Here is a 22,013-nt window from a genome sequence, read left to right as displayed (position 1 = left end):
GCACACGTTGGGGCTGGCACTGAGGTTGGGAGGGGCGGTCTGGACCCCGGAACCTCTCTTACTGGGGGCTCTCCCATCACTGACCCAGCCTCTTCGAACCTCCCTTCTCTGGCTGCGGGGCTTGAATCGTGGTAACCCCCATCCCACTCCCTTCCTGCGAACTCCCCGTGACTCAGCGGCACTGGAGGCCGGCAGAGCTTTCCAGAGAAGGCACGGTAGGAAATGCTGTTCCGGAACAGAAGTCAATTTGTGCTCAGGAATAGCACCCGGCATCAGCAAGGCTCTGAGTGGGCACTGCCAGGCGCAGCCGCGTAGGTTAATGAAGAAGAAGCGAGAGCTTCTGGGATGTTCGTTGTGTGCCTGTCCAGATTCTGGGGGTCTGAAAATGGAGTTCATGCCAGTAGGGATGCAGGTACCTTCAAGAATCTCCCTCTTAAGCTCCAGCACATTTTTAAAAATAGTTGTCAGGGACTGCTCAGAGCCTGGAGCTCCCCAGTGAGGAAAGGCTGAACGCTTTGCTGGCTGAGGGATGAATCCACCTCAGGTGGGTTTCCTCCCAACTCCCTGCCACAGGCTCCTCTCTCACGCTCAGCTGTGGCCCAGGCACAGGCTGGAGGGCTGCCTGGAGGAAGAGGTGGTGAGAATGGCAGTGGAGTGGAATGGAGTGCATAGACCTTTTCTAGGAATCGGAGCTGGATTGGTGGTTTCTCCCCCTTAGGGTGTCTTGTCCCCTTCTGACCTGTGGGGAGTTGAGTGATCCCAGGGACTTTCAGCCATGAGCACATCCTGCCGAGCCCAGTGGCCCAGTAGTCAGTAGGGGTGGGGGGAGGTGTGGATCTGGGCTCTGGCTCCTGCCCAGGGCGCTGCTCCTCCTCCTCGGGCTGTTTCCTCCCTGCGAGCCTGAGCTCAGGATGAGCCTGTGGGTGAGGATCTGGGCCAGAGCAGGGCTGTCCAGCGCAGGCCAGAGAAGTGCTAAGCTGGCATTCCGGGCCCTCCTGGCACCCTTTTGCCTGCTCCCCGGCAGCTCTGTCCTGCTCCAGTTTCTCTCGCCTGCTCCCTCAGCCTCTTTCTTCCCCTGGACAGCTCTGGGGATGCTTCCTGACCCAAGGTGCTGGGGGGGGAGGGGGGCGGGAGCAGAGAGCAGGAGGAGTTCTAGGATGACCCCGTGGGAGTAGGAGGCGCCTCACCTAGCTTTTGGGTGAAAGTAGCAGGAGGGGGCCGTGTGCCAGCCTGAGCCCAGCACTGGTGGATCAGTGGAGGGTCGCTGTCATGACCCCTGGCATTAGCTCTACCTGGCTGCTGCGGCTCCTTCCTAGGGTCCTTCCTAGGGTGTCCTGAGCAGATTAGAACTGTCCCCCATTACCTTGCAGCTGGGATGACGCTGGCGTCCAGGACCCCACGGGCGTCTTTCCCTGCCCGGCTGCCCCCTCCATCTGCTCCACCCCCCTCAGGGAGGGAGCGTTTCCTGAGACATTTCCCTCCTCCACTGGACCCTCTACAGCCCTGCGGAGAGATACAAACAGTAGCCCCTTCATAGGTTGGAAATGCATATCAGTGCTGTGGGGGGCTGTCCATAAAGACCCCTTCCCAGAGTCCCTACATGGGAAGTGCTCCCAGTGGCCCAGTACTCATGTGCTGTCTCCACCCCCTTACGTAGGCAGATACTGAGCCAGCCCTCCTGGTGACCCCGATCCTGGCCCACTCCTGCCTCAAATAGACCACAGAAGTGTGGGTCTCTACTGAAGTCTGCCCCTCACCCCAGAGCCCCCGGAAGCTGAGTGAGGTCTTCCGCCCCCCTTCTCTCCCCTCCCCCACCAACACCATATTGTTCCCATCCTGGGGGGGAGAGCGGGGAGCATATGCTTGGGTTCCGAGCTCATCTGCATAATGAGGCTGATCAGGGATGAATAATTCATCAGGTGCCTGGGGGCGGGGGGCGCATCATGGATGCTGTGGCAATGGGCTCATCTCTCTACGCTGGATCCCAGGTCACCTCACAAGCTAGAGCCAAGGACCTACCCCTTCTGGGCAGGTGTCCAGGAAGCAGGGGAGTGGCTCTGGGAGCTGTGGGGAGGCCACACAGTGGAGGGAGACAGGAGTAAGAAGTGAGGGGATTCAGAGACTTGTCAGGTGTCCCAGTCCCACCTTGGGTAGCTGGTGTGGGTGAGGCCCCATCTTGTGGGACCCTGCAGAGGGAAGGAGGGAATCCTCTGCAGGGACCAGTTCAGGGCAGGGTGGGAGCATGGGCCTGGGTGGTATCCTAGAAGGCTCAATTCCAGACTGGACCTTCTGCACCTTCCCCAGTCTGCATTAATGGCCCCCCAACGACCCCCCACCCCAACTTTGCTGCTGGAGAACCTGCCCACAGCCCGGCGACCCCAACTCCCAGGCGAGTGTGTGTCCAGCTGCAGCCCGGGGTGGGGGACTCCTTTGGTCCTGTCAGACAAAGGGAAAAGAGGGTCCACACTGCCCCTCAGCTCTGACAGACCCACCCACCTGGGTTGGGTGAGGAGAAGAATGGAGCAGTCCCTGGAGCCCCTCTCTGGAGCAGCCATGCTGATCCTCCAGCCACAGAGTGGAACCCTGAGATGGTTCTGGAGATGTCCCGGACCCCGCATGGTTTTCTCCTATGCTCTCTGGACCATCATGGGGGCTCGGTGGCTGCGTCTGTGCTGGCAGGAGTGGCGTTTCTGAACCAGCCCCAGCCCATCTTGTCTGCCCCCAGCCATCCCCGCGCGCCGTCTGCTCGGCGCTCCCCGGGAATGTGTAATTAATATTTTCGGAGCGCCGCATCTGGAGCGGGCTCCCGCGAGGACCAGTCTGGTCTCGTGGAGGGACCCGCTCCTGAGGGCTTCCCGGCCTCTCTCAGGGCCCGTCCACTCGGCCTCCCTGCCCCGTACCGCCAGGCATGGACACACTCACCCTGGCTCTGCTGCTGGGCAAGGGCAGGGTCTGCCCCCATTTGAAAAGGGGCCTCTCTGGGCACTGGGGCTTCTCACGAGGGGCTGCCAGGAGAGCACATAGTGAGTGTGCCGAGGTGCCAGGGACAGAAGCAGCAGAGAAAGGGCCAGAACACAGTACCTGCACCATTGACTGCTCCCCTCTACGGCTCCCGGAGAGGTGACCTGGGGCTCCTGCAAATACCCCCCACCCCACCATGGGACCAGCATGGCCATGCCAGCTGATGAGCTTGCTCAGATGAGGGGGATGCCCTCCCCCCGGCCTGACCCAGCCCTTCCCAGAGTCCCCCAAAGCTTCAGAGTCAGTGACTCAGGAACCAGGGACTCTGCATTTCCTCATGGTGCTGCCCTATCCTCCCCCTCAACATCTCCCAGGAGTCCCGGGTTGCCCTCTGCCCCCCCTGAGGAAGTGATGGGGGTGGGGTGCATTGGGGTGGAGTGGGAGTAAAATGGGGGCTCTGGTGTGAAATATGCCGCGGGGGGGGGGGGGATTGCTGCCGCCCGCGTCCCTTAAAAACCCACATATATTATTCTTTAATGGAAAGTTAATTGTCTTATTATTCCCTCCATATGGTCCTCTTGCTCGGCACCCAGCGGGGATGCAGGGGGCTGCGCGGGGGCTCCTGGGAGGGCGTCTGAGACGTGGGGAGGCCGCTGCTTGATTATAATTGGGTACAAAGAGGTGCGTGCAAGGGGTCCTGCCCAAAGCCTGGGCCAGACCCCCTTTGTGTACCCCCTGTCCCTTACCTCTTTCCTTCTCAGGCCCTGTCCCGGGGCAGACACTACTGGCACCTCTCTTCTTTCTCCCGACACTGTGGGGAGACAGGGCTGGAGGGGCGCACTCATCAGCCTGCTCGCCCCTCCCCACCACTTGCTTCCTTGTCGCCCATGGGAGAAAATCCCATTTTTGAGACGCCTTTCACAAGGCATTTCATCTGTGGCAGGAGCTCCTGCCCGAGGCCAGCCAACTGTCTGGGGTCTCCCGCACCTCTCTCCCCCCCCTCCCCCTCCCCAGAGAGGGATGCAGGAGGTTGGTGCAGTCTGTGTGTGTGTTGGTGGGGTGGGGTGGAGAAGCACCATGCAGAGGGTTGTCCCGAGACCCCTGACCCGCATCAACCCTGGGCATGGCACCAGCCCCGGAGCCTGCTTCTTCCTGAGGTGAGCCAGCAGCTGCACTTCCCAGCCCTCTGAGCCCCAGTACCCCCTCTGCCTGCCTCGCAGCCACAGGAAAGTCCCCCACCTCAAACCCCCCCCCCCCCCCCCGTCCCTATTTTGAGCTCTCTGCTCAGGAGTCCATCAGTCTGGGGAGTGGGTGCAGTCCGCAGCAGGGAGCCTGCCGGGCTTTGAAATAGTCTCAGTAAGGAGCTGCTCCCCGACCCCTGTGGATGTTGAGGGGCACACTCTGCCTCTCTGAGTCGCCCCAGCACAGCTGGGGATCGGCTCTGACAGGGCCCAGTGTGATAGGTTGCCTGGCAGATGCCAGAACCAGCTTCCATCCCCGACTTCTCGTGAGTGGGGTGGCTGCTGTGGCTGGGGTTCAGAGCAGGAGTGAACTTGGGGTTCAAGGTGGGAGGTGGGGGATGGCAACGGAGGATGTGTTTCTCCCCGCTCCTCCACCCCAGTCTGGGGCTGGATCTTTGGCGGCCACGGGGTCGTTTGTCTGAGATTCATGAAGCCCCAGGCATTCAGCAGAGGCAGAGAACTAATTGGTTCTGACAAACCACAGCGGCCCCAGGGGCTGCCCAAGCAGCATTTACCAAGACAAGGCAGGCAAGGAAGGCAGCATCCAGACATCCGGGCATCCCGGCATCCAGGCCTGGCCCAGCCTCCCACCACTGCCTCCAGGCATGGCTCCCTGTCCATGTCCAGTGGACAGTTGGTGTCCAGACAAGGTTTGAGCCTCAAATTTGCTGTGCCTTCTATGCATTTCTTAGCTTTGGCATGGTCTAGGGGGGATCCTGGGCAGAATCCCCAGACCCCACCCTGACCCTTGGGCTTTAGGAATCAGAGAACCCCAGGAAAGGCCCTCCTGACTGCAGTGCCCTAGTCTTAGGATATCAGGTCAGGAACTGGGCCCCTACCCAAGAGGAGGTGAGACTGAGTGGAAAAGCAGGCAGCACATGCAGACAGATAGACACACACACACACACACACACACACACACACACACACTTGCCCATACTCAGGACTGCGCGCAGTCCACACCATTCAGCAAATAGATAATCAAAGGGACACAGTCTGAGGCCCAGGGTAGGTCCGACAGAACCATGGAGACCACCCCACAGAACCATGGAGACCTTGGGCAGCTGAGACAAGCTGGGCTTCAGTCCAGGTGTCCTGGAAGGGAGGGCCCAGCCCCCCCAGGAGCTCTTTGTGAGGGTCAGAGAGGATGGGGGCTGTGGAGAGAGAGCCAGGAGAGCCACTCCACAGCCTCAGCAGTTATTCCTAGAGGGCTTCTGGGGCCTAGCCAAGGGGCACAGCCTGAGCCTCCCACCTCCAACGGGCTTCTGTTTCCTGCTCCCGGTTCACTGCCGCTCTGCTTACTAACCCACCTCTCCAGGCCAGCCCACAGCCCACTTCCCCAGGAAACCCTACTTCTCTCACCCAAGGCACTCCCTCCTGTTTCTGCTTCGAAGGCAGGGGCTCCCCAGAATCTCTGCATCCTGTGGGGAGATGAGGCCAGGAGAGTCACAGGCCATGGGCAGACCCAAAGGCCTCCGGCCCTTGGCGATGGTTGATCCCATGGCTTTAGGGAGACACTGGCTCTGACCTGCATGGCATGTGTGTGGTAGCATGAAAGTGAGGAGAGATGTGTGGTCTCATATGGGAATGTGAGTGTACTTGTGTGTACATGCAGAGAGAGAAGGTGAGTGCATGTGTGCATGGGAGCCTGAGAGCGCTTACTGCAGAGGGGCATGGACAGTGATCCTCTGTGTCTCTCTAAAGAAGGGAGTGGTCAGGTGCTGGAGCAATAGCACAGCGGGTAGGGCGTTTGCCTTGTACGCGGCTGACCCGGGTTCGATTCCCAGTATCCCATATGGTCCCCCGAGCACCGCCAGAAGTAATTTCTGAGTGAAGAGCCAGAAGTAACCCCTGTGCATCGCCGGGTGTGACCCAAAAAAGAAAAAAAAAAGAAGGGTGCGGTGTGAGTGTGACCAGGTGTGCATGCATGTGTATAGGAAAGCAAGTGTGGTGTGAGTGTGTGCTGTGTGTGTGTGTGTATATATGAGATCATGTGGTCCCTGTTTGTGTGTGCTGGGTAGGTATGACCAGGCGAGTATGTGCATGCATGTGCATGCGTGTGCATGCGTGTGCATGGGGCTGAGTGCACTGGTCTCCATGCCACATGTGGGGTGTGAACAGGCACAATTAGGATCTGGGTGGGACTGCAAGGAGGCAGGAGCTGGTGCTCTGTCACCTGAAGAGGCGAGAACTACTTAATTGATTAATTAGTGAAGCTGAGAAATCTCAGTTGTGGAAGCTCTCTCTCTCTCTCTCTCTCTCTCTCTCACACACACACACACACACACACACCATGTCCTGTGCAATGGGAACACCTCCCTAGTCTCTCTGCCTGACTCCGTAGCCCTGACATCAGTTTGATTGTTTTATCTGTGTCTCATGCCTCTGTGTGTCAGTGTCCCTGGGTAGCAACTCCAGATGACCCCACTGTGAGGAGGACAGGCCTGGTGCAGGCCGTCCTCATTGTCCCCAGTCCAGTGCTCACAGCGGCTGGGTGGGGAGCCCCTATTTCCCACAAGAGTGGAAGCTAGGCAGGGGCTCCGGGCAGGAGCTTTGTTCCCAGGCTTCTTGGCCAGGGCCAGTGCTTCCTGCCCTGGGCTGAGAACTAGCCTCTGAAGGGGGCAGGTCAGGGGGCCTCTGGCTTAGAATAGAGCTGGAGTTCCCAGGAGTTTCCTTTGCCCCTGGCAGGCTGCTCCTTGTCACCTGCCACCCTCTCTCCCCTGCTGCTCCTGTTTCAGCCCTCCTTTCCCTCGCAAGGAGGGTCTCCATGCTTCCCAACTCCCCCAGCCCTGACCTGCCCCCCACCATGGGGTTGGGAGCACCCCCTGTTCCATATCCTCCATGTGATCGTGGCCAGGGTCCACTCCAGATTCATGCTGAACCTGGAAGGCAGGTCTGCGCCTGCTTACAGCACCCCACGCAGACCCCTGAGCCCCATAACTGCCTCTCGTCGTGCAAAAGCCCCGGGAGCTGGGTCAAGTGACAGCCACTTGCTCGCGATCAGGTGTTGACGGAGGAGCCTTCATTATGCTCCATCTACAGGCGCGGAATAAATTGGTGTGCGGCGAATTTATTCTTTTTTAAAAGAGGGACTTTCACACTGGGGAAAACTTTTAAAAAGAACATTTATATAAAAAGCAATTACCGTGGCAGTAATTTTTCTGTATTCTCCCCCTTCCGTCGTCGCCTTTGTGTTTGAACGTGACCGCCTCCCGGGCAGCTGCAGCCTGGCCTGGGCTACAGCTTCCCGCCTGCTGGAGCGCCGCCTCCTCCGGGAAGGCTCGGGATGCAGCACCCAGCAGGGGCTCTGGAGCACGGCTGGAGTGGGGGTGGGGGGATTATGTTCGCACCTCTGGTGCTTTGGAAATTTCCTCCCATTTGGTCTCTCCCATTGCCGGGTCTGGCGTGGCCTTTCCCAGCCCCTCTGGCAGTGACCAAGCACTTAGAGGCCCCTGATTCCCGGCAGCCTCGCAGCTCTTGCTGTGCGGGGAGGAGGTGATGGTGTGGGAGCAGGTATTTTTCCTCCAGAGGAGCCACTGACGGGCACCCTGCTTCCCCAGCCGTCACTGCTCTCACACTCGATGCATTATGTAAATTGTCTCCGTTGCTAAGTGGTGGAGGAGCTCAGGGAGAACCGAGGTCTGGAGTCTGGGGGAGGGGCGGGGGGGGTGGCGAGCCTAGCCCTGAAAACTCACTGCTCTGTATCGAGGAGGGTCTGGCAGTCGCCCAACTCCGCCAGGACCCCTGAGGTTTGCACACGCTCAGCCTCAGACCACAGCTTTGTGACAGCAGCAGCATAGCCCCAGCAGACGGGGGCGGGGGTGGAGGTGGGGCTCCCAGCACAGCGACCCTCTCATTGCATGGGGCTGCCCAGGGGGTGGGGGGAGTGGTGCTTTTGCCTCCCACCTCAGACTCAAACGGGGGTAGGACACTGCCTGTCTGCTGCCCGAGAAGGCGAGTTTCTCCCACCTGCCTTAGTGGTGCCTCCTTACACACTATGGCAGAGCTGGGGAAGGACGTGTCCATCCTGAGGGGTGGCGGGACCTGCAGTCCGTCCTCAGGAGGCTCAGGCCTTCTGCAGAGAGCACACAATGAACTTGGGCAATTGGTGGGCGAGTTGGGAACAGCCCCTCACCACAGGTCAGCGGCATGGTCTTGGTTTGGGGATCTGGGCTCTCCACCAGCGTGTCGGGACATGAAAGAGCCTAGGCCAGAGCAGGGCCTGGGCAGAGAGGGGGCTCTCCTGGGTCACCCCAGCTTTCCCTCTTCCCCTATAAGACATGAGAGCTCCCAAGGGGGCCCATTCCGTGGGGGGAGGGTGGCCCCAATACCCCACTCTCAGGAGCCCTGGCCTCTCCCGGCCTCTCCCACACCTAACTCGCCTCTCACCGGCGCTCCCTCTGCGTGCAGCTCAGGGGCACGGGGCAGACCCTTCCAGTCCCCTGGAAGACAGCCCTGTCCAGTAAGGAACCCAGAGGGTTGAGCAGTCATGGGTCTGTGTTTCCTGGAACTGACACTGGGATTTTGGGATTCCAGGGAGGGTGTTAGTGAGCAAAGCCATTTGCAGCCCACCTGGTCCTCTCCGCCTGTGGACTCAGGGAGCCTGGAAGCCCCACCCCGCGCAGGCTGAAGCAGGGGGGATTGCAGAGTCAGGAGGATGCCAGCCCTGCCTGGACATGGGGGAGGGTGGAGGCTCAGAGATTCTTCCTCCCCACTGTGCCCGCAGCCCCAGGGCATGGAACATTATCTCTCAGCCACGTGTGGACTATTGTCCCCCAATCTGATTTATGATTAATCCCAAATTTGGGTAAATTCAGGAGTGGGAACACAGAGCCACTCAGATCAGCGGCCACCAATTCCAGTGGGATGTTGGGGTCCGTGGCATGTGGTCTGTGTTCTTGGGAGAAGCCAACGACTATCTTCATCTGCCCCAAGAGTGGGCAGAGATGCCGGTGATGTCCCTGGTGTCACTGGGGGGTCCCCAACTGGAGGTCAGAGGCTGGGATCCCCATCCCCAACCCTGCCATCTACATTGTTCTCGCTCTGTGCCTCTCCCCGTCTTTGCTTTCTCTTACATTTCTAGATGGATTTTTTAAGTTAGGGGTTTTAAATCAGCATCTCGCAGGCGCACGGTGTAAAGTCATCGTTCTACCAGGCGTGTTGTGTTGAGCTCATTTCCAGCTCCCCAGAGGCTGTCCCCTCCCGTCTCTGAGCTCCATATCTCTAAGTGACATACTTAAGTCTGCTCCGTGATTGTCGCTGGTAGCAACTCTGCACACAGAAGGGCTGGGGGAGGAGAATCCAGCACCTCCCCACCCTTCCCTCTCCAGTCCTACCCCAGCCCTACCTGTGTCATGATATGGTGAGTGAGACTCGGGGTTGTCATTGTTCCCATCAGGCAAATGCTATTCAGAACTGGAACCCATTAGACACATATCAGGGTTCAAGCAGCAGACTGCTTTTCTGGTCATTGCCCTGCAACTATCTGGTCCATTTGCTTAGTTTTCTAGGACCCCCTTGCTACTCTCAGCCCTGCTTTCCACACAAATGCATCAGGGGCTCGTCCCCAGAGGAGTCTTGTTCCTGTTGCAGCCACATGCCTGCAGTTCCCCTCGGGTCTCTTTCAGGATGCTGTCCCTGTCCCTGGATTCCTCCTATTCCTCGGGCCCTGGTGTTCTCCCTCATGCAGCTGGAGAACATTTTCTTTCTTTCTTTCTTTCTTTCTTTCTTTCTTTCTGTCTGTCTTTTTTTTTCTTTTTGGGCCACACCTGACGATGCAGGTTAGTCCTGATTCTATACTCAAGAGTTACTCCTGATGGTGCTTGGGGGACCATATAGGATGCCGAGGATCAAACCCGGTTGTGCAAGGCAAATGCCCTATCCGCTGTACTATCTCTCCGGCCCCTGGAGAACATTTTCATTTAGCTTCTGAGCAAGGGTACATGGGAGCTGGATTTGAGGATAGGAGGAAATGGTGGAACCGTTGGCTTCCAAATTGTCATGGCAGAACTCCACTGCCTGTGGCCCTGAGTTGAGGAGATGTTTCTTGCATTATTAGTCTTGGTTCATTGCACAGGACCAAATTTTCCTCTCTAGAAGCATGTCCATCTCCCTGTGTCCCATGCTGAGAAACCCCTCACTGGGAGACCTTAGTGAGGTTTGTTTTTCTCTGCTTAACTCTTAGTAGATGCTTGTAAACCTTCAGCTCTTAGAGATCTAAGTTAAAGGTTCTAGAAAGTAACTTGTCTTGCATGAAGCTGACCCCCTAGTTTAAATTCCAGGCATTCCATATGCTCCCCAAGTTCCACCAGAGATTATTCCTGATCACAGAACCAGAATAGTCCCTAAGCACTTTTGGGTAAGTGGTTTTCCACCGTGGCCCCATCCTACCAGAAAGGAGAAAATAATGAAAAATGATCTCTCCATTAGATTTTTTTTCCAGTTTTGGGGCCCCACCCACTGGTGCCCAGGGGCTGTTCCTGAATTGGTGCTCAGAGGTTACCCTTGATGGTGCTCAGAGGAGCATACAGTGCCAGTGATTAATCTCGGGGCCCCACCAAGCAAAGTCTGCCTTCAGTGCTTTAAGCCATATCCCTGTTGTTCTCTGTATCTTTTTCTTTTGGGGGCGGGGGCACCCAAGTGATGCTCAGGGCGTCCTGTGGTATTAGGATCAAAACAGAGTCGGCTGCATGCAAGGCCAGTACCTTTACCCCTCTCCTATTTCCTCCCCCTCCCCCCTTTTTAAAATAGGGGCCATACCCAGCAGTGCTGCCTGGGTGTCCCACTCTGATCCTTGGTATGGGCCAGCAGATCAGAATTCAGCTGTTGATGCTCAGAGGCCTCCAGGGCCACCTCTGTCTCAGAGTTGGGTTGGTCAGAGGTGTTGGCACCCAGAGCCTCCTGTGTCAGACGTGTGTTCTACCACCTGAGCTGCAGACCCTCCCCCTCCATATCTGTGTCAGGAGGTTTCAGGATTTTTATCTTCCAGCCTTTCGATCAAGTTTTTCATTTTGCTACCATATTTTTAATTTCCAGGATCTCTTTTTGGTCCTTTTATAAAAATAACATCTTGTTCTTGTTTCAATATTGTTATGATGTCTCTTAGCGCTCTGATAGTATTATAGCTTTTTTTTTATAAAAGAAAAAAACCTTTTTTATTTTGAATAATTTTAGACTTAGAGAGATTTTAATAATAGTACAGAAATTCCCTAACCTCCCCCCAGTTTTCTCTACAGTTATCATCGTGGGACTGAGAATATAGCTTGAGTGGTAAAGCACATGCTCTGTATGTGCTAGGCTGTGCGTTCCCCAGGGCTGTGTACCCCCACTCCCGCCCTACTCGGCTGGGTGTGGCCCTGGTGCTGCACTGTGGGTGTGTCTCCTATTAAAAATAGCATTATAAAGGGCTGGAGCTATAGTACAAAAGAAAAAAGATAGGGCGCTTGCCTAGCACGTGGCCGATCTGGGTTTGGTCCCCAGAATCCTATATGGTCCCCCAAGCCCACCAGGAGTGACCCCCAAGCACAGAGCCAGGAGTAAGCACTGAGCACAGCCAGGTGTGGCCTCCAAACCAATAATAATAATAATTCAAAATGAAGTTATTATCTTGCAGAGCCACAGAGCAAATATCAAAACTAAGAAATCAACATGGATACGTAACTGGTAACCTAAGTGAAGACTCCATTTGGATGCTTCAGTTTTCCTACTGACAGCCTTTTTCTATGCTCAGATTCAACCCAGGACACCCCATTGTATTTTGTTAACAAGTTTTCATAGTCTTCTGGGTGGGATCTGTGACAGTTTCCTGTATCTTTCCTTGTTCTTTATGGCCTTAATATCTTCTGTGGGTGCCAGAGCCCAAACTGATGATCCTACACATTGGAATCACATGTTCCATGGCTGATCCACACCACTGACCCAGACTTAAAGGTCATGTGAAGTGCTGGCCAGTGATATTGCTTAAAATGCTGGCACCAAGGGCTGGAGCAGTAGTATAGTAGGATTACTTGCCTTGCTCACAGCTGACCTGGGTTTGATTCCTAGCACCCCATTTGGTCCCCTGAGCACAGAACCAGGAGTAAGCCCTGAACACAACGGGGTGTGGCCCCAAACCAAAACAACAACAACAACAAACCACAGCACTCACTTGATGCCTCACACTTGGATGTAGTTCCAGTAACACAACTTGCAGCACCAGTAGCAGTGTGCTCATCACTATTCGGGTTGTTTTTTGGGGGGGATTGCTTGGTGTTTTCCCGGGACAGTTGAGAGTAACCATTTTTAAGGAAGATATAGAAGTGATGTTTCCTCTGGGCCTCACATCAGGGGCATAGGATGCCAGAGTCTTATTATCGGTGATGTTCACCTTGATCATTCAGTTCATTCAGTTAAGGTGCTGTCTGCTCAGTTCCTCCACTGTAAAGCAGCTTATTTTCCCCTTTGTTGCGAATACATTTTGGGAGATATTTTGAGACTATGCAAATGTTCTGGTTCTCCTCAGGCTTTGCCCATTAAATTTAGCATCTATTGGTGGATCTTGCCTACTGCAATTAGTACCATAGTGTACTAATGGTGCCTTTCTATACCGCTCTTTCCGTCTATGTCTATTAATTGAAATTCTCTTGGAATGAAAAAACTATCCCTTCTTTGTCTATTGAATTATTTATTGCTATAAGTTTGGAATCATGGGTTCCTATTGTATTTTGTGGGTCACTTTTCAATGTTATAGGCTTTGTTTCGGAGCCCACCTTTGGCCATTGGGAGGTCTGTCAGGTTGGATCCTTTTGATATGTCCTGTCCTCCTCTGAGCACTGCCCACAAAATACCCCCAGCATATTTGATATTTTCCCTGGAATCAGACACTTTCCCAAGGAGTTTTGGTTCCATTCATTGGATAGTGGTGATTGGAATTCAAGCACTGGAGGATGAGAGTCCAGAAAGAAAGCCCAAGGGGCTGGAGTACATACTTTGCATCTGGGATGCCCAGGTTTGATCCCTGGCACCATGTGAACCCCTGAGCACTAAGCTAGGAGTTGCTCCCGAGCACTTCTGAGTATACTCCTCCAGAAAAGCTGGGGGCTGCATATGATTTTTTTTTTCATGGGGGCTCGCTCTTGGTCATACTTAGGGACCATATGTGGTGCTGGGAATTGAACCCGGGTCAACCACAAGCAAGGCACGTGCCCTACCTACTGTGCCATCTCTCTGGCCCACTGAGTATGCTCATTCCTACTGGGGAGAGTTGCTTCCAGCCTCTCTCACCAGAACCAGCAAATCCATGTCCAGCTGCTAGCCCGTTAGTCTTCCTCTAAAGATAGATTCAAAACTGCGGGTGCACACAGAAACCTCTGACACTTGCACTCCAGGACTTTCCCATCCTCCTCTTCTCTCCTTCCCAACAGGGAGAAACCCAGCTCTCATTACCCACATCCTTTAGCGTATTTCTTTGGTCCTGGTTATACACAGTGGATAGCCATTTCCACACTCTTATTTTCATGTTTAACTAGTTTCCTTCCCGTTTTGAGTATCTGTTTTGCTGTCTGACTCTTGTGCCGTGCCTCTCCACCTGCTCCATCCAGGCTTTGAGCCGCCACGTCATCCCCTCATATCTAAGCAAATGAAAAGAGTGTGTGCCAGGTGCTGAGGATGAGAACTAACGGCCCTCTGGACCTCAAAGTCAGTTGAGCGTAGAGGTGGGGATTTGGGTGTGCCGGGGGACCTTGGGGTTCATCGTGGGTGATGTGGCCAGGGTTGGGGGTGGGCAATAAGGGATACATAAATTGCCCTCCTGGGCTGCAGCTTCTCCAGAGAAGAGTCTTTATTTTTTAACCTGGGGCTCAGCTCTGGTTATTCCCAGCAGAGACAAGCACTCCATCGCTTCCGTTGCTGACTCAATCGCCTGCCATCCTCTGCTTCCAGCTCTCTACACAATGGTGTTCTGGTGCCTCCTCCATGTTTTGGTTTTGGGTTTTTGTTGTTGTTTGTTTGTTTTGTGGCGATGCTCAGAAATTACTCCTGGCTCTGTGCTCAGGAATTACTCCTGACAGTGCTCCGGGGACCATACGGAATGCCGGGGATTGAACCCAGGTCAGCGGTGTGCAAGGCAAGCACCCTACCCTCTGTACTATTACTCCGACCCTGGCCTCCATGTTTGTTTGTTTGTTTGTTTTTAGTCCCTTGGCGTTTTGCCTTCTAAATAGCCCTTTACTGTTGTGTCAGGGAGCTTTGATAAAGAGTGAAAGTTCAATCCACCAGGCATCATTGCTTCACGCCTTTGTAGCAGCTGAGCCCTATTTGTTTAAGTGAAATCCATGCGGTGACTGAAAGAGCAGGAGCGTCTGCTGAGGGAGGAGGCGTGCCTGGGCTGGCATGCTGGCCTTCCTCTTGCTCTGTTCGAGACCTCCTGGGTCCTGCCTGGGCTTCCGGAACTGACCTGGTGGCAGACAAACTGTCAGCCCAGGTCTGGGCTTAGGCTGGGCAGTGGGGAGCCTCTGAGAACAGTGGAGGGGGTTAGAGAGGTGGGCCTTTCTACAAGTAGGCCCAAAGGCTTTTTTAAAATCAAACAAACACTCATGGCATGGGGATTTTTTTCTAGGCAGTTGCTGATTATGAGGAAAGATATTTGGTGGGAAAAGAGGTTTTAGTTCCAGTCTCCTGGGTGGCATTTCCAGAGACTGGGCGAGCTGGACCAACTCCCAGAGCCCAGTGTATTTGTATTGTTTCCTGTGCTGGTTTCCTTCTGGAGGGTGGGGGAAGGGAACGGAAGGCACTTCCGTCCACAGGGATGTACAGTTCTTGGTCACACGAGGGGTCTGGATGTGCCTCCTCTGAGCTCTGTGTGTAACCTTAGGGACATGACCTTCCCCTCCCTGCTTTGGAGTACTCTCTTGTGAAACCAAGTGGGGGACAAGGACACTGTCCTCGCTCCTAGGCTGAAGCAGGCGGGCGCAGAGGAAAGGCAGGTAGGGAAAGGTTGGGCGACAGGCCCCTGTGGGGAGGGGAACCCTGAAAGGGCAGTGGGCTTCCCTGGTGGAGCCTCCATCTCAGATCATCTTGGCCAATCTCAAAATCACGGCCAAGAGATGGATGAGGTAAACCCTCCACCATACAGACAGCTGGTAGGAGAAGTGGGGTCCAAACACAGGACTCTGGACCCCAGGCCAGGCCAGCAGGTGAAAAGGGAGACACCCCAGCGCTGTCCCAGCTGTATGAACTACAACTGCCTGTGCCCCTTGGCCTGCCTGTGCCCCACAAGTGTGCGCCTCACCCAGCCCTCGCCTAGCCTACCTCCTTCCACTCCTTCCGCCCCGGGCTGCTTTGATGTCTCAGAATCCAACCAGAAAGACAGCGTGAATAGGAAGCCAGCTGCCCCCTCCTTTGCAGAGGAGAGCCCCTCCGGCCAGCGCACAGCTCAGCTAGGGATCAGACTTGCATCCTTCCCTAGCCTAGGCAGGTCATGCCACCTCTCTTCCTCAGTTTCCTCATCTGTAGAGCAGGATCACACGCCCTGCCTTCCTCTTGGAGGGGAGGGGGGTGCCACCAGGTTTAAAGGACATGTGTCCTGCATGTGAAGTGGTCCAAAGCTGCAAAACGCGGAAGTCCTGGGCAGTGGGCCAGAGATGCCTTCCTGGGGGCTTGCAGGACGCTGGCCAGGGTGAGGCAGGAGTTGATGATGCCAGGAGCTGGGGCGAGGCCCGGATGGATGGGGCAGAGCATGGTGAGGACCGCGGGGGGAGCGGGGAGCGTGCGGGCCCCAGTGTCTGTTTTGCTGATTGCTCCTTTTGCTTTCAAGGAGATTAAACTATTTTTAGTCTGCGCCACTGCTGGTGAGACGCCGGAGGAAGCCTTTCCATCGCTGAGATTTTCTGGAAGCTGCCAAGTGTGGTCTTCAATTCGATTCTGGGAGGCTCCTCATGCAGGGAGGGGATGTCACATCTGGGGGCTGTGGGGACAGGCTGGCGTGTCGCTGCCCCCTGAGGTCCTTGCTTGCGCTGGCCTCTGGAGCTGGGCGGCCCTGGGCCTCGGAGAGCAGTAATCTGATGCGCCTGATGTTTGTAACTCTGTGTTTAAAAAAAGTAATTTATTTTCTAATTATTCCTTGTCTTGCATAACCGTGCATCGCCAAAGTGTCGCTATTTAAAATATTTATCTCTCTACGCCGCAGGAGCAGCTCTGGAGCGTGGAGGGGGAAGAAATAAAAGTCCGCGAGCTGGTCGCAGGCATATTACTTTGACTCGTCCTGGCAGCTCTGACGTCTCCCTGTAAATACATTTATTTTTCATTAGGACGTTTCTGAGCTTGTGGCCCCCGGAGAGCCCAAGTGATTACGCCGCTCATCTGTGAGAGATGAGGAGCCGTGCGGGCGCCTCAGCTCCTCCTCCCTCAAGCCTCTGCATCCTGGCGGGGTGGGCGCAGTGCGTGGGGCCTGGGGTCAGTCTCAGGGGTTCAGTTCTGGACCGCAGGGTACTAGAGAGACCCAATTGGGGGGGATATTGGATGGGGAAACCAAGGCCCAAAGAGTCTGCTGTGGAGTGGAATGGGCCTCCCGCAGTGTGGGCGGCGCCTGTTCCATCCAGGGGTTCAAAGCCACCTCTCAGCAGGCTTTGGGGTGGAGGTCATGGGACTCCTGGGTAACTTTAAGGGGTCCTTAGACCGTGCAACTCAGGCTGGGTTTTTTGCACATTTTCACTCTTCCCTTGTCCCCCCTCCCTAGGCAGCTGTGGCTCTAGCCCTGCCTCAGGGGCTGTAGCAGAGGTGGGGGTGGAGGGCTGGCACAGCACCCCTCCTCCAACCCCTCGCCCAGAGGAGCAGGCACCAGATCTGGCTCCTCCCTCACTAACAGGCCCTTTTCCAATCAAAAAATCTTTTTTTTCTTCTTTTTTTTAGCTCACTGAGCCTGAGTTTTATGCTGAATTTTAAAATACCTTATTTTTTCCAGTCTCTAAACTACTAATCTCTCGGGCTGTGGGATTCTGGGACAAAGGCGAGGCCTCGAAGTGGAAATCTGTAAAATTAGCTTCAGCAGTATTAGTGTTTGCAGTTGGAGATTGAAAAATTGCTTTCCCAGGGTCTGATTGGAGGCTCCGCTCTCCTCCTCCGGGGAAGAGGCAGAAACTGGGCACAGAGACACCAGGGAGGGAGGGCAGGCGGTCTGCAGGGGGAGGGGGCCAGGGCCAGGGCGGGGTTCAGTAAAGCTCGGCTGGTGCCTCTTTCCCGGTCACTGGGCAAGACTCTGTCTCTGCCAGGGTCCCCTCAGCATGCGCCAAGTAAATGCCTGGAGCCCAGCTGTGCTCCTTCTGAGACCTCCTGGACTCAGTTCCCCTGGCCCCCACCCCAAGACATAAGGTAGGGGGAGGGGAGAGAAGCTTCTGGAACCTGACTGAAGGGCTAGCTGGTGCCTGTGGGTGCGCCCATCAGGTCTCTTGTGTGCTTGATTGCCTCTGATTGGCTGCAGCTGAATTCAGCAAAAGCTATTATTTGCCCTTGATGAGCCAATCAGATGGCCTCATTGGCCATTCAGAGCAGGCACCAGAACCCCGGGGGGAGATGGGACACTGCCAGGCAGGGGCCGGCAAAACAGATGTAGGACCAGAGCCTGGTCTGTGGCCACACCGACCTTCACCCGCCTCAAACCCCTTCCCTGAAGGATCTCCCGGACCAGGGCTTGGTACCCCCGCCCCCAGGCCTGCCTCCCCCTGGAGCGCCTTCCCTGGCACCTGTGCCTGCCCCAGCCCTCTCGGCCTTCTGTCTGGAGCCTGTGTCCAGGGGAGCTGTCACCTCCCACTCCCAGACCTGTTGTCACTGCACAGTCTTCCCCTGAGGGGGTGAGGCCCGCTCCTTGGTGGGGGTTGGAGGTGGGAGGCAGTCCCCAAGACAAGGCTGCTTGGGCCTCAGAGACCAGCAGGGTTTGACACTGGTGGGGGTGGCCAGCGGCCTCTTTGGGCTCTGGATCCTGAAACTAGACTCGTGAGAGGCATGCACAGGTGTCCTGCAGGGGAGGCTGTGACCTGAGGCGCCCCTCTTGGTGAGGGGATGCATGAAACAGGGCAGAGAGGGAAAAGCCTAGCAGCATTTGACTGGTGGGCTCAGCAGCCTCAGACGTGGCTCTTTAGAGAAGTCCTGATAGGGGCGGGGAGGGAGCACCAAGGCCCGGAGCCCAGCTTTAGCATGTGGGAGGCCTGGTCTTGAGCCCCATCACCACGGGGGCCCGCAAGCACCTTCACAAATAATCCTCAAGCAAATGCTGGGTGCAGCGCCCAAACAAACACAGGGAAGAGGCTCTACATCTGGTTCTACGGTCAGAGCTCCTGGTCTGTCTCTTGCTCTCCCCCCTTGGCTGAATGTAGGCTGCTGCTCAGAAGAGACCTGGGGTGAGGCAGCTCCCTTGGCTTAGGGGAGAGTCCCAGAGATAGACTCAGCTACTCAGGAGATAGAACAGGGGTTACGGCACTGGCCTGGCATGCAGCTGATCCAGGGTGGATCCCTGACACCACATATAGTTCCCCAGGCACTGCTGGGAGTGATGTCCAAGTGTAACGCCAGGGGTAAGCCCTGAGTACCACGGGTTGTGGCCCCCAAACTAAAAGCAAAACAAAAAGACTCAACCTGTCAGGAAGTTGAGGAATGGGAGCTGATTCTACAGGACTTTCAGTATCCTACAGAGCAGCCCACCTCTGGAGTCATCAAGACCCATTTGTTCCATGGAGTTCAGTTGTCTCCTTGTGACACTCAGCTGCTTTAAATTCTGGTTGGCCCCTTGCCTGGGACACTTTCGAGAGGAAACCAACATTGCCCAAATGGGAGACTGGGAGTGACGGGAATGAGATTGCTACAACCTCTCTTTGGTCGCTGAACCCGTGTGTTCCTCCCAGAGGGACTTGAAACTTGCAATGGGCCTAGGCTCATAGTAGCACTGTGCCTGAGGGGCCGTGCCTCATTCTCGCTGGATGGCTGCTCCCTCCTGATGGTGACCTTGCTGTGTTTTATTTAAAAAGAAAGTCCACTTGAGAAGATTGAAAACGTGTGCCCATACAGAAGGCTTCACACTAATATTGTTTTTAGCAACAGTATTTGTAATATTCTGTTGTTTTTGTTGTTGTTGTTGTTCAGGTTTTGATTTGAGGGGACACACCCAAAAAGTGGTACCCAGGACTCTGTGCTTAGGGGCCACTCCTGGTGGTGCTCAAAGGACCGTATGTGGTGCTGGGATTCAAATTGGGATTGGCCACGTGCAAGGCAAGTGTCTCAGCACCCGTGGCATTACCTTTCCCGTGCCTCATAATGCTTTTCAAAGTGAAAACAACACAAATGTCCACCAAGTGAATGAATAAGAAAATGTGGTGTATTTATATGATGTAATATTCTTCATTAATAAAACAAAAGAAGATACTTATATTGTGCTACGAATGTAGGTGAACCTTGAAAGTATTGTGCCAAGTGAAAGAAGCCTGCAAGAGGGCATATATTGTATGATTCCATTTATACGAAATGTTTGGAATAAATAAATCCCACAAAACACAGAGCAGATTAGAGATTTCCAGGGACTCAAGGGAGCCAGAGTTTCTTCTGTAGGTGACAGAAATGTTCTAAAATTAAAGTGTTAATGGTAGCCCAACTTTGTACATAGATAAACAGGCACTGAACTGTACGTGCCACAAAGGTGAATTTGAAGATACAGGAATCATATCTCTATAAAGCTTTATTAAGGGGGGAAAGTTATCCCAACACTGGCAGGCTGATAGTTCAGAGTGGTGCAATAAGTGATAGGACAGAAACACTTCCTTTTTTATAAAATGGGGTGCTCCTACCAGTGAGTTAAACCCTTAGGTCTAGGCTAGCCAATGCCCTGTCTGTTGTCAAACGAGACGACAGAGGTGCTGAGCCTCACTGATATAAATCAACCCTTCGAAGGCTGAAGAGGTGTGGTAAAGTCAGCTTGTCACCAGAGGGCTGGCTGGTCTTCTTGACAAATCATGCCATGAGGGCGTTCAGGATTCACCTATGTTTCTTGCAGGTTAGGCATCCGGCGGCAGCAGGAGCTACATTCACCTTGGTCTTGGGTCCATGCAGAATCTCTGCTTTTGCCTCGGGGCTGCTCTGTGCGCGTGCACAAGTTGTACCAGCCCAGGGAGTGTCTGATGAGAGAGGCTGACTAATGGCAAGTAGCTGAGTGTTTCATCTGATAATTTGGTGACTCCTCCTGGGTACCACTCTCTGATACGTATTAACACACACACAGCTTCACATTTTGTGCCTGTGCTCAAAAGTCTATCCACATGACTCTTTACCAAGCTTCTTTGTCCCCAATCCTTCAGACATCATCCTGATAAACAGCCAGTTCATCTGTCACTTTCCAAAAGTCTACACACTCGCCTCTCTGAATACCAAATGGGTGACCAGGTGTACGGTCCAAAGCTTTGCTGTTTGGGAGGATTTCTCCTTAGCACTATCTCACAGAGCCAGCCCCTAGTGAGACTGGAATATAGTTGCTGTCTGCTTTCCGCTCACATCAGCAGGCCAAGCTGACCCATATGAGAATAAGCTCCGTCTCATTCCCCTGCATCAGCTAATCATGAGTCGCCTCCCCCGCTCCCTGTGCAGTCATAGTTGAGAGAGGGGCACTCATGCGACAGTCGTGAATGAATGAGAGCCATTCAGACCACCTGCTCCTGGAGCTTTCTTGTGCCCTCAGATCGTGCCCATACTTGATCAAGGATGCATTATTTCTTTCTCACGATGGATTGCTCTTGGCTTCACAAGACCTCATGATTTGAGGGGTTAGATAGAAACCAAATCTTTTTTAATACACCATGGCCATTTAATCATGTGCAACCTCTACCAAGGCCCAGAGACAACCAGAATTTACCCTTTGCATGATGCATAGTTTTCTGTTGAAAACCATCTGGGCTCTAGAGCTATCTAAACTACAGTTTTTCTATTAAAATCTGGCATAAATGCCACACACAGCATCTTTCCCCAAAACAGATATCTCACTGGGCTGGCCAGGTCATGTGGCCTGAGCTGGCCACTTTCATCTTGGCTTGATCCAGCTGCAGTGCCCAGAGCTGAGATCCTTCTGTGTCCCTTAGGATATGAGTTGAAGCAATATTCCCAGGCTGACAGAGACAGTCCTCTCTGACTCTTTCTCTCTTTTTCTCATCGCCTGCTCCCTAACACATTCCTTTCCCCCTAATTAAAAAAGAAGTGTCCTCTGAGCCCTTCCGTGGAATATAGTCATGACAGGTTTTCCGATTCTATGGTAAGACCCTATGGTAGATCCGCTAGTCTGACTCTTTATTTAGAGAACCTTAGACCCTTTATTTTTTTTTAATTTTTTTTTTATTTTGGGGTCACGCCCGGCTATGCACAGGGGTTTCTCCTGGCTCTGCACTCAGGAATGACTCCTGGTGGTTTTCAGGGGACCATATGGGATGCTGGGAATCGAACCCGGGTCGGCCGCGTGCAAGACAAACGCCCTACCCACTGTGCTATCACTCCAGCCCCAGATCCTTTATTTTCAATGATTTTCTCTAGAAGTTCTGGCATTTCAACTTTTCTTAACATGGGCCACTGCACGTCTCTGGCTTCCACTACCTTCCATGCTCCTTGCTGTGGTGTTAGATCCTACATCATGGGAAAGTGCTCTCGTATCAGTCATCTCTTCCATCTCCAATTTGATCTTTTGCCATCCTTGATCCAGCAACCCTGGATTCAGCAATCCCAGGATCCAGCCAATTGGTTTGATCCTCCAACTCCTTCAAAAATGGTCCCGTTTCTCCCTGAGCATGCCCAGCACTTCCTAGGTGGGTCTTG

The 22,013-nt window shown here is 54.4% G+C and overlaps 1 protein-coding gene across 8 annotated transcripts in view; it reads left to right on the top strand.

Annotated features, from left to right (window-relative positions):
• The window catches only part of CACNA2D2 (calcium voltage-gated channel auxiliary subunit alpha2delta 2), a 135,290-nt gene that overhangs the window by 27,008 nt on the left and 86,269 nt on the right, over positions 1-22,013 (top strand). The gene's annotated exons all lie outside the window — the stretch shown is intronic.

This window comes from Sorex fumeus, unplaced genomic scaffold (genome assembly GCF_029834395.1).
Source record: "Sorex fumeus unplaced genomic scaffold, SorFum_2.1 ptg000072l, whole genome shotgun sequence".
Taxonomy (NCBI): domain Eukaryota; kingdom Metazoa; phylum Chordata; class Mammalia; order Eulipotyphla; family Soricidae; genus Sorex; species Sorex fumeus.
This window is presented reverse-complemented; position numbering and strand designations above follow the sequence as displayed.